Below are 12,726 nucleotides of genomic sequence, written 5' to 3'. Positions count from 1 at the left end.
CTGTGTGCTTTATACTGTTGTGGCAGTGGCATAAATGTGCTAAGAAAAAATGCATGGAAAATATTTTCACAAGCTGTCTCTGGTTTCTTTTGTGATCAGTTTCAAATCCTTGACTTTAAATCAACATTTCCAAAGTTTAGTCTATATCCATGTTTTATGTACCTTAAAGTCTGATTTTTTTAGTGTATGTGCTACAGAGCTGTAAGAGCTGAATGCATTCATTACTTCTGAAATCTAGGCCAAAGTTTTTTTAGACTTATTTTAGTTAAATTGACTTAGAAAACTGAACTCTGGGTATCCTATCTTGAAAATGTTGACCTCAGCCACTGAAAGTTGCTAAAGCACAACATTTCACACAGAGATGGAAAGGCATTCTTCGTGCTGCCCATCCCTTCAAATGGTGTAACAGGGTAATAGTTGAACTGTTGTGATAAAACTTATCTCAAAATAATTTCTGAGTCAGTCTTGTCATAGGACTATTCAAGAGAAAATAGTCCAAGAAATTTATAGATGGCTTAGGAATAAATGTAATAGATTTGGTGCCCACTCCACAAGCAGGCAAAGGATTAACTTCAGCTTTTCTTCCTCCTTCATTCAGATAGGGAAAGATAATGAAGTAAGGGCTAGGCAGACTAAAGTGCTTCCAGAAGAAGCTAACAGGGCCTGCCCTAGGATGGCTGCTGGGAAGCAGGAGAGGCAGTGCTCTGGATGAAGGGTAGTTCCGTACTGTCTGAATTACAGAAGCAGCAGCAGTTTGTGGGTTTGACAGCCTTTGCTAAATCACTGAAAGGTGGTGTTTGTGTTGTCAAGAAGCTTGGCTTCATCAGAAGGATTCTGCCTGGGACTGTTACAGTCCTAAGTGAGCTATCCACTTTTTGGATGTCCCCAGGCTCTTTCATGCCTGGGACGCTCTAGCCTCTAAGACCTTTTTGGACTCAGGCTTTGATAGTACTTCTGGACAATAAAACCTGCCATCTAGCTGCCAGGGTAACCCAAGTGCTGACTGCTATTTCTTTTCTCCATTCTCTTGCTTAATACCTTTTGTCAGATCAGCTGGCTTGATGCTGAAATGATGTAGAAATGAAACATCGGATCAGATACACTGAAGTCCCTATTGTTCCCAGAGTTTGTTTGGATTCAGGAAATGTCCTGCTCCGTGCTGGCCAAGACAGTTCATGGGTACAAATTATTAAACCAGATCACATGTCTGAGCTGCATCATTTACAAATTTAACCTCTCTGCCAATCGCTACATGTTTCATAAGGTTATTGGGAGCTACAACTAATAGAGGAATTGACAGATTGTTGAATTACTAATGTGACTTGAGGACAAAAGTGAAGCAACATCCCTGTTTATACTTATTAGTTGTATAAGTTTATATTAGTTTATAGGTTGCATAGTTTCTGTAGTTTGTCAGAGGACTGTTGCTGAAGAGTAGCTTAAAAAAGATCAAAACATTAGGGAGGAGTAGTTGTCACTTTTACTATCAGTTTCCTTTACAACACAACATTTTGCAGCAATGCCATAATGTGCACACTCGCTGGACGTGCTGCGCTTTCTTGTTCTTTAATCTCTGCTCTGTCACTGTCCTTTTGTCCTTGCCTGCAGCAGCACTGCTGGCTGTATGATAGTCCTGAGTCTCCCAGACACAGTTCCCTGTTGTGCCACAGAGCTCTGATGTTAACTAATTTATCAGTCCTACTGCTTCATTTAAACTGTGAAGGGGTTAAATGGTGTGAGTAGACACTTGCATACCTGGGAGACTTTTGACTAAACTGCAAATACTGAGATTCACACTTCCCTATTTTGGTTAATTAATTTCTCCAGCATCAACCGAAAGGAGGAGTTCATTGCTTTCCTTATATCTGTTTTTCAGGAGGTGTCAAATTTGTGCAGGCACCCTCAGTTCAGAGTCTAGAGATTTACACTTAAACACATGCCTCGGTCAAATTATGCTTGTGTGTTTTATGCCGGGTAAATAGGTCCATTTAGCAACAGGTTGTCATAAAAGCTACAGGTTTCCAGTTTTGTTGAATGGCAAATTTAAGCTGTGATTTCCAGAGGATGAAATCCGGTAGTCATATGCATTAATCCAGTTTTTGCAAGCTCTCTCTGGCCAAGCATTAGGTCAGAGGAACAGCTATGGGTATTGATCAAATTAAATGTCTCTTTTTCATTTTGTAATCTTATCACTTGATGAGGCTGATTGAGGTCAGCAAGAATTACAGCATTTCTATAAAATGGAGTTTTAGCAGACCCTTGTTTCTGAGATTGGATCTGGATAGGAATTGAGCTCTTTAATGTTCCTTGCTCCATGTGGAGAAGGATCACAGAACCACTGACTAGGTGGGGTGGGCAGGGACCTCTGGAGATTGTCTAATCCAACGCCTCTGCTCAAAGCAGGGTTACCTGGGACAGGTTTCTCAGGTCTGTGTTCAGCTGGGTTTGAATTTCTCCATAGGTGGAGAGTCTATAACCTCTCTGGGCAACCTATTCCTGTGTTTGACCACCCTTGCAGTAAAAGTTGGGTTTTTTATTTTGAATGGGATTTCTTGTATTTCAGTTTTTTCCTATTGCCCTGTACATTGGGCACCACTGAGAAGAGTCTCTCTGCCTTCTTGACTGCCCCCACCAGGTATTTATGTACATTGATAAGAGCCCCCCAAGCCTTCTCTGCTCAAGGCTAAATAATCCGAGCTCTTGCAGTCTCCCCTCATGTGGCAGATGCTCCAATCCCTTAATCATCTTAGCTCGTTGGACTTTTTCCAACATGTCCATGTCTCTCTTGTAGTGGGGAGCCCAGCACTGGACTCAGCCCTCTGGCAGTGCCTCCCCGGTGCTGAGCAGAGGTGAAGGATCCCTTCTCTTGTCTCTGCATAATGCAGCCCGAGATGCTGTTGGCCACCTTTGCCGCAAGGGCGCAATGCTGGCTCATGTTCAACTTGTCCACCAGGACCCTCGTCTTTGCTTGTCTTTACAATCTCTGCTCCTTCGCAGAGATACCTTGAATAAAGGCCTCATTCATCTTTGAGTTATCTTTCTTCCTTCAGTTTTCTTACTTACACCCTTGCTAATAATTTAAAAAGAACCCCACTGATCAAGAGGTAGAGTACCATGGAAGCTATCCCTCAAACCAGTTGGAAGGCTTATTCTTCTTCATGCTTCTGCCCATAGTAGCAGCAAGTGTTTTTTGAAAGTTAGTTTAAATAGGGGCATTTTATTTTCATTTGAACACTTACAGGAAGGAGGTGGAGGACAGACTGTATCTGATTCAAGCCTTAGTTCTCTTCTGTGTTGGGGGCTTGTAAGTTTGCCCTCCTATCTTTTTGTTTTCAAGCCCCATACACTTAGGAACGAACTTCAGAACAGTAAAATCTCTCAAGCGACATCTCTGGTCTCTCTCACTGCTACATCACCCATCCTGGACTGTATACATCTAGGAATTTTAAAGAGGCTTAAGAATGTAATGACTGAGCTGCTAACCAAAATGTGCAATCTCTCATTAAAATCAGACTTTCGGCTGCAGGAGCGGAAGGAGCAAATATATTACCTAAACTTGCAAAGGGACTTGAGAAACCACAACACAATAAACTTGCTTACCAGGAAAACTCTTTAAAAGGAATACTAAAAATAGACTTCTAAACATTTAGATGACCATGGTATGACACAGACCAGCACAACTCCTGTAACTGAAAATCATGCAGTGTGAAACTATTTTAAGTTTTACTATGTATGTAGTAGCTCAACTCTCACAATTCATTGACCTTTTTTTTCTGTGACCTCTTGCATCACTTATGAGAACTCATTTGCTTTCCTTATACTACCTTATATCCACTTCTTTTCCTCCACTGACAGATGTTTTGTTCTCCCTGTCCTCTTCTTACTTGCTACTCATTCCTTTGCATCCCTTGTCTTCCACCAGGTCTACCCTGGCTCACCCCACAGTGTACTTCTTACCCTGACAGAAATCTGGGACCAGTCTGACCTCTCCTATGTTACAAATGAATTCTTCCTTCTTCAGTTTTGTACTCTTCCTAGTGAAACTGCTCTAGCCACCTGCCATGGCCACAGAGATAAATGCTTTATGTTGTTTGTGACTTGCCCTCAAGCCCTCTTCAGTATTTGTTGCCCATAGTGTCACTGCTTCCCGCTCCAAATGAGAGAGAATGACAATATTCACCACAACATTTTTGCCTTCTCATCCCCTGACTTTCTTTCTTTTCCTCTTCCACAAATTTCTCGTTCCTTGTCAGGTCTTTTCCTGAAATTTCTGCTCTTCTGTTTGCTTGCCTGCTCCCTTACAGTACTTTGGGATCTGAAGAGTTTACCTCTCCACCTTGGAGAATACTTGTCTTTTATCCCATTGCACTAGTGATTACCTTCCTCACTTAATCTCTGTGCTCAAGGATAACACTCCATTCATGTCCTTGAGCTTCTCTCTTCCAGTTGCTTCCAGTACAGCTTATACCTTTTGAAGACCCCTGGAAACTTCTAGACAGAGGTTCTGGTGGCTTCTTTATAGTCTGAGTCTTTGACTTCTTCACTGCTAAGCGGCAAGGGCTGGTCTCAGATGGGTTCCAAGCAGAATTTAGAGGTGTGACTCTGAACTGTAGTTTTAAAAAGTAAATTCTCTAGTCCCAGTCATCAGAGAGCCTGTCCTGTGGTCTATGTAATCTTACATTTACCACTTCCCTTGTTATATCTTCCTAGTTCTTCAAATCACAAACCAGTGTCCAGCCTCCCTTGTCACTATACCATACTCTGGCAACTCTGTGTTCTCCCCTGTTGTATACCATGACCTGCACAGACCAGCATCCTGATCCCATACTCCTTAATACCATGAGCACATTTTCCCCACTGCACTTTTCCAGTACCTTCCACTTTTCCCAGCTGTGGCCCTCGTTCTCTGTCTCCTAAGGTTCTCTTGCTTTTTCCTTACCTCGAAGAGCAAATTCTGGCATGACATTCAGTGGTGCTAAGGTGTGGTACAGCAGGAACTACCTTAATGCAGTAGTAGTTTGGTGAATATCATCAGATCACAGGAGTTGCGGTGTGTATGCAGTGTTTCAGACAGTCCCTGAAGATGAGCTGATGTGATGTGACTTTACAGGAGGGAGTGGAAGAAGCAGTGTGACAAGTGGTTGCTTAAAACTGGTAGTCTTTTAGGTTGTTCCAGCCAACAGCCTTTACTACCTTTTTCCCTTACTTATTTGTGTCCTCTCTTGTTCTCTCACTGCAGCACTCCTTCACAGGTCTTTCAGAAGCTCTTTCACACCCAGGACTATCAAGCTTCCTTTAGGAGGAGGCCCACAGAGCTCAGGCCTTGATCCTCTGCTCTTCTTTTATTCCTTGCTAAGAAGAGGTGGTGGTAGAGAAGGTCTGTGTGTCTGGACACCTACTTCAGACCTGCTTTCTGATCTACTCCAAAATAAAATCATCCTGTCTCTCTAGGAAGGATAGGTTCTCTATGAGCAAAAATGTGATGTATTTAGTTTGGAGAGAAAATATTATAGGTGTGTGCAAGGTAGTGAATGGCAGAAAAGTAGTAAATTGCAATTAATATTAACCCTTCTTGGCTCTCAATTAAATGGAAACAGACCATGTTTCAAACTGGTCTAATCTTATAGACTTTACTGGGACAGGATCTGAGTAAGAGATGTGTCATCGTATACTAACACAAGTAATAAAACAGCTATAGTAACAGTAGATTTTAAAAAAAAGTAAGAATGTGAATCCTTGCTCTTTAAGGCATTGATTTTGAAGCTGTTCGGGCTTGGGAAGAAACTGTATCTCTGGTCAGTTTATTCCACTGTGGTTTAGTACAAAGTTATTTTACTTTTGTGGGAAGTATTTTGCTGTTTTTTGTTTTAGGTGGGATTGCTTATCTGACTTGGTGTAGCCTTGATGCCTGAAGTAATACATGTTCTACTGTCATGTAATTGAGTAAAAACATGTGCGGCTGCACACATCTTATGCATAGAATTTTTCCAAACCTACTGGCTAATCTAATCTCAGTTAATTGTTTGAGTGATTTCAGTGTCTACCAGAGGTAATTTGTGAACACTTCCCATACAAGACTGGGTTTTAAGTCAGTATTGCTGGATGAAAGCATACATATTACTGTGCTTCCCACAGGTCAGTAGAGATAACATGTGAATGTCCAAGGCAAAACTGTACAGAAAGTGGAATGGGAGAGTGTCTCTATGGTCACCTACTTTTTTGCTGTCATGTTGAGGCTCTGAAATTGCTCAGTTGGCCAGGGTTGTAGTAGCACTTCTCTTCTTCCTGCGCCTGACTTGTTCACGTGCCAGCTCTTTGACAGCTGCAGGACATTGCTACAGAGGCAGTTTTCCTGTGTCTAAGCTTTATTCCCACGCTAGCAAGTGGGTAAAGAGAAGTAATGTGGCTGTTTGTCATTTGTGTCTGGACAGACCTCATCTCCTTATGAAATATGGCTTTTTGAAAGCCAGTGTTTTACTCCTTGTGTGCAGCTGCTGAAGAACACTGGCCAGCTCAAAAGAGTAAGAGAGGATCTCCTTGAAGCAGTCGATAGGTGCCATAACTGCTGCTTCTTGTTCAGTGCAGTCTCTGGACGTAGTGACTTCATGTCATGTCATCACTTCACCGGCTGGAAGCCCAGACCCCTTCCTGAGCATGCCATGGGTTTTGTGCCTGTGCACTGTTTCCCAGAAAGCAGCTGGGGCTCATTGTATATGTATGGCCCTTCAGACCTTTACAGATACTTCATTTCTGGTGCTCCAGGAACTACATTGTGCAGAGATTTTCAGTCATATGCAATAAATCTGAAACTTCTGGGCCATCCACAGCTACCAAATATCTTAAGGAAAACTGTCCTGTGTGAATACAGGAGGAGGCTGGATTCCTTATGTGGTGGGAGAGGGACTACTGCCTGCAGTTCTCCCAGATCTTAGAAGTTGCTAAGTCTTCTGCCAGGCCAGAAAGGGGTAGTTGCTTACCTAGTAGGCGAGAGCAAGGGGCTTGATGTAGACACCAGGGAAGCCAACTGAGAGCTTTGGGAGGTACAGTCCGAGGAACATGTAAGGAGTGTAAGAATTGGATTTAAAGGCTTCTACTGCACAGAAGTAGAGTGTGCTTCCAGATGAGAGCTGTGTGAAACAAAACTCATTGAAACTTGGTAACATTAAATCCCAAAGGCAGAATAAGGGAAGACCTTGAGGGCAAAGGGGGATTGAGAGGTAGGAGGCAATGTGATTGCTGAGGCAGCTGCATGTGTAAAAATGGGCTAAAAACATATTGTCCCTGTTAGTGTCTGAGGGAAAGGAAGCAAGAGAGCAGAGGGAGATCTGATCTTCTGTGGTGGGTCTTCTGGCTGAGCTGTGCTGAACTCTCCCTTGGCTTTTACTACAGGGAAGAAAGGTAGAAGGGAAAAAGCACTGATACAGTCTTTCTGCATAATTTGTTTCTACTTTCATGCATCGGAGCAAAAAAGATTGAGTTATTCGTGCATCAGGTCATATACCTGGTCAACTCCTTGCCAAAGCATGTGACGGCTGCAAGATGTCTCTACGAATTCCAGGGGAGTCTGAACAAACATTTGGAGGAGAGATCCATTGCTGAGAGGGAAAGGGGGGTTGCTGAGTAGACAAACCACATCAAGCTCAGGAAATCCACTCATCTGAAAATGTTTGAAAGCCATGTGAATGTTAGGGAGGAAATATTTTATCTCTTTGCCCTGTTCTTGCTTTACCTTGGACATCCATCTATTGCCATTTTTGGAAAAGAGATTTTGAACTCAGATCTGACCCAGCACAGTCTCGCTCACATCCTTACGTAGGATTTTCCTTACTGCTGGGCAAGCAAGCAGATGAATTCTTAAAAAAATAATCCCAAGCTAAAAATCAAGCAACACTTTTTTTTTTTTTTTTTCTCCCCTCCCTCAGACACAACCAGTTCTGATGCAGTAACTAAGTACCAAGAAGGCGCACATCTCTGATCCCTGTTCCTCTCTTCTGGGGTTATTGTTGATGGCTAACACTTGCACAGCTCGGTGCCTTGAGATTGCTGCCCTCAGAGTCCAGGCTCTTTATGTGCATTTCAGGAAATGCCCATGATAGATTTCGGTAGGTGATAGTAGTAACCAAAGCAGGCAGAGTTTGTTCAGATTTGTGCTTTGCAGCATTAAACACACTATTGATATCAAAAGAAGTAGTAAATAGCCATGGAATGAAAGCTCACACTGACTGCTACAGATTCTCCAAAGTTGTGCTGGCCACAGGCAGGTTTGGAAACAATTTGTGATACTGCTACACATCAGCCTATTATTTCTACTAGAGCAGCTCTTGTATTTTTACTCCTAATTCCTATCCTCAATATGGGAGATACTAATCCCTACAACTAGGGATACCATTTTTCAGAGGTTAGCTGATAAAAGTTGACGGGAGCGGACCTGGTTTTTTGCCTCTAAAGCTTGGTATCACCAGAGGGACTGTCGCTTTGATTCACTTCATGACTGGCCAAGATACTAAAATGAAAACCATTGCTGCAGAGCATGTATCAGGCTGTTGCGGTGGAAAAATGTGCACTGGGAATATTCAGAAGTAATTGCTAGAAGATAAGTATGGTAACAGAAGTGACCTGACCTGTTCAGAAGACAGGTTACTATGCAGTTTCTGTTGAATTCAACAAAGTGCTGATTGTCTCTGAAAATCTTTTCTTCAGTCATTTGTAGGCTTAAGTTTAGACAGTGATGTTTACATAGCATTGACATGAGAATCTGCAGGTTTTATAATTGTGTTGCTTGTGAACTTCACTGTCAAGTACACTTACTCTGCAACTCAGGAAAAGCAAAATGTCCAATGGAGAGGAAAGGTACAACTCAGGAGGGCTGAACATGAGCGTTACACAGGCAGAGAGTAATGTGGGATATTGTACTGTTTTCTCACTTCATGGTTGTCTGTTTGAAGTCTGTTTCAACGCTTGCCCAAAGAGCACCCATAAATACTTGTGGGAAGTTCTCTTTTCAGCCAACAGTGTTGTTGTTTTGCTGGCTAATGAAAATCTGCTGCTTCTCTTGTCATTGAGATCAAGGGATACTCAGCTAAAGCAGTCCTTCAACTTTTCTGTTTAGACAGGGAAATTCAAGAGTATGCTGAATTAGATGGGGTTGTGGGCTTTAACTTTTTTTAAACTGCTCTAAGCTAATATGGGGAAATTATTTTTAGAAAAATAACTATTTGGGAAAAATTTGGAAGAGCAGTCAAAATATTCTCTGGGATTTTATTACAGCTTTGAATAATAAATTATTATTTTTGAAGAACTTTAGTTGGTAGCTTGACCCATTGCTTTCTTATTATTTCTTGTTATTTCTTCTATCGTACTTCAGTAAGTTCAAAGAAGTGACTAAGTTTTTGTTGATTTACTGGAGGGTAGAAGTACTTAAGATGATAAGATATTAGAAATAGCTGGTGATTAAGATTACTCATTATTTATATTATGGTCTTTGTTTTCTTTTGCCAGTGCATTCCAAAGCTCTCACTTTTTAGGCTGTGAGCTTTCATGACTTTTTCCAGTTTTTCTTACCAAGGTGATTGTTTTGTTAAAAGTAAGATTAAACGAGAACAAAATGACTGCAATTTGTCATTGTAACGGAGAGATTTTTTGCACTGTCACACCGAGCATGTGTACTTCCAAAATGTCTGGAGTGAAAAGTTTAATACGTTTATGGAATTAGTTTTAAAACTTTCAAGAAGTGGAATGAAAACGCAAACACCTTCTCTGTGACAGATGTAAATTTTAAGTAATTGTTTGTGGAGCGCTTGAATACTGTAATGGTTGTGTAGGCCATCTAAGTGGTTAGACAAACATAGGTGGGCAAACAAAAGAATGAGAAAATAAACCAAAACTGGATGATGCTAAGAAAATACAGTGAATAGACTGAATTCCAGGCTGAGGCGGAGAGTAAGTTACTTCTTTTGTGGCTCCCTGATGGAGATGCTGGGTTACAAGGTCACTCTCTGTACTTTGTTCCACCCACTCACTAGGGGTAATGGAAAACTCCCGGGTGTGGCAGGATTTCTGTGTCAACCAGCAGTGCTGCATACTGGAACTACTTAATATTGGGTTGCCTGAGGGGGACACTGGGAGAATATCAATGGTAGGAGTGGACTTACTGATGCTTTCTATAAAGGCTGAACACAGTTCACACAATCAAATGTTGATACTGGAACAAAAGTAGTGGATCAGCAATGTTCACTGCTCTTTGTAATATTCAGGAGCGAATACAATGCCGATGATGAATATGCCTGCAGAATTTCTTTGGTTTGGAGCTTGGGATCACTTGGACTGCACTTTGTCCATGTGCTATAGCTCCCTTTGATAACAGCCAAAAGACGTGTAATTTTAACTTTCACAGTTACGGCTTGTTTTCTTTCCCACAGCTGTAGGAAAAGTGCTTTCTTTATCAAGGGTACTGAAAGAGAAGGCATATTTGTGTGATTTTTTTTTTATCCCCTCATCTTCATCATAACCATTTCCTTTAGTAGCTAATAATATTTAGTATTTATTTCAGTGACTTACATAAATCTCAAATGCGTAAACCAGCAGCATCCTTTTTTCTGCTGGCTTTTCTTGTGGGAACTTGTTCAAATGAACTATCTCATTGAAAAGCTCCATTCCTGGAATGAGGAGGACTGTTGTACCATTCTTCAGGTGGTATAATAAGAATAATTGGGAGGGTCTCTCTTCTTTGATCAGTGAATCAGGGAGGATATCTTTTCCTCCAAAAGATTTTGGAGAGCAGGCTTTTGAGAACTTACCTTGTGCTTCAGGTATCCATCAAGCCTTGGAGCAGAGTCCTTTGAAGTTACTGCTGTGGGTGCTGTTGTTGCTGCACAGTCTTTTGCCAGATGCATATTGAACTTTGATTTGGGGATACAACCAAGCATGGGACCCTGGTTGGAGGAGGCCTGTAAGTGTGCTGGCTGGAAGGACAGGTCTTATTTTTTGCACCTGTTTTCAAATAGGACAGGAGATGTCAGCATAGAATCATAGAAGATATCAGTTTGGAAGGGACCTATAAGGATCATCAAGTCCAACTCCCTGCTCCTCACAGCACTACCTAACACTAAACCAAACCTCAGCACACTCCCTGCCATCCTCAGGCTCAGGTGCTTTGGGTACAGCTGACAGTTTGTACTGGGATGGGGCCAGGGGCTCCAGTTTGTACTAGAAGGGTGCGAAAGAGGTTCCTGTTTGTACTGGGCCAGGGCCCACTCTGTACTGGGAAGAGGCCAGGAGATCCAGTTTTAATGGGACATGAGCCAGTCTGTACTGGGGCATGGCCAGGGGATCCAGTTTGTACTGGGACTGAGCCCAGACTGTACTGGGAGGGGGTCAGAGGTTCACGGTTCTTTTCTTTGTCAGAGTGGTCAAGTCGCACCTCCAGTCTCTTCTTCCCTGCCTAATGTCTAACTCAAGCCAGACACTTTCTGTGTGGGATGATGAAAAAAGGATATAGCTGTCTGTGCTGTCTACTGTTTGCAGTTTTCTCCACTGCACCCGCTTGCTCCTTGAGTCAGTAAATCCTTTGGGTTTTGTCAGGTGGCCTCTTACATGGAAACTTTCTTCAGTGTCCGGTCTCTATGCCTTATCTCTGGAAGCACTACCCAGAAAGAGGTTTTACAAGCTCAGTGTCTTACCCTTGCTTTGTTAAAATAATTGTTTATTTTTAAAACCATGGGACCAAAGGAGAGAGGTTTATATTAAACAGTGCTGATATTATCTGGAAGATTTTAATGCATGTTGCTTTACAGATGGCTTACTCTTAGGCAAAGAGCTGGAATTAATAAGGTGACAGAAGAGACAAAGAATTACATGAAACTGGGCACAGGGTCCATGTCTCCCATACCAAACTTTCTCTCCGGTTACAGAAGGACCTACTGGCATTGGCACCTGAGGGAAAAAGACCCCTCTGAAAACACTCTTTTCCACTTGGGGTACACTTTTTGGCCTTTTTTTTTTTTGTCTAGGTTCCCAGTCAGAGCCTGTGAGATGCAGAAATCCTTGGAGGTTTTTACATCTGGTTAAAGGAAGAAAAAAGCCTCTGTCTGAACCTTAAACAGTAACAACTGGCTGCCCCCAGTTTGTTCTGCACTACAATGTGAAGTCTATTGTGCAGCAGAGTAACAGAAACACATCTGGTATTTTTCCCATTGGGATTGATATGGATCTCATTAATAGCAGCTTTGTAATCTATCTGTAACTGGTTTTCAGTAAGTGATATTATTCTGATAGTAGTGATTTTTTTTTTTAAATACATTGCACAAATGTACATCAGGTGGCTGTACCTGGGAGATGGTACCTAAAGCTATATTATCCTGTTTCACTTAATAGAAGAAAAAAAGCTTATTCTCTGGTCAAATGAATTACACTGCTTTGACTACTAAGCAAGCTTGAAAATCACACAACGGTTTCTTGAACAACTTCCTACAAGAAGGAGCATGCCGGAGTAAATTATTTGGGCATTAGGAATTTGTGCAGTGGAGAAAATTTCCACCCTCACTGTTTTTTTAGTTAAGATGTCCATCTTCTGAATGGTGCAAATTATGGTGTGGATTTCAACCAAAAAGTTTTGTCTGATTTCAAAATGTTCAGAGAGAACTGTGCTTGCCCAGCATCTCCTGTGCATTCAGTCCCTTCTTGTTTTCACTGCAAATTTCATTCTTGTTTCTAGTTCATATCTTCCTG

The 12,726-nt window shown here is 41.8% G+C and overlaps 1 protein-coding gene across 10 annotated transcripts in view; it reads left to right on the top strand.

The window, feature by feature from the left end:
- ST3GAL3 (ST3 beta-galactoside alpha-2,3-sialyltransferase 3) overlaps window positions 1-12,726 on the top strand; it is a 202,714-nt gene that overhangs the window by 104,201 nt on the left and 85,787 nt on the right. The window lies entirely within an intron of this gene.

This window comes from Strix aluco, chromosome 8 (genome assembly GCF_031877795.1).
Source record: "Strix aluco isolate bStrAlu1 chromosome 8, bStrAlu1.hap1, whole genome shotgun sequence".
In the NCBI taxonomy this organism is placed as follows: domain Eukaryota; kingdom Metazoa; phylum Chordata; class Aves; order Strigiformes; family Strigidae; genus Strix; species Strix aluco.
Note: the sequence above shows the minus strand (reverse complement) of the source record. Positions and strands in the feature narration are given on the sequence as shown.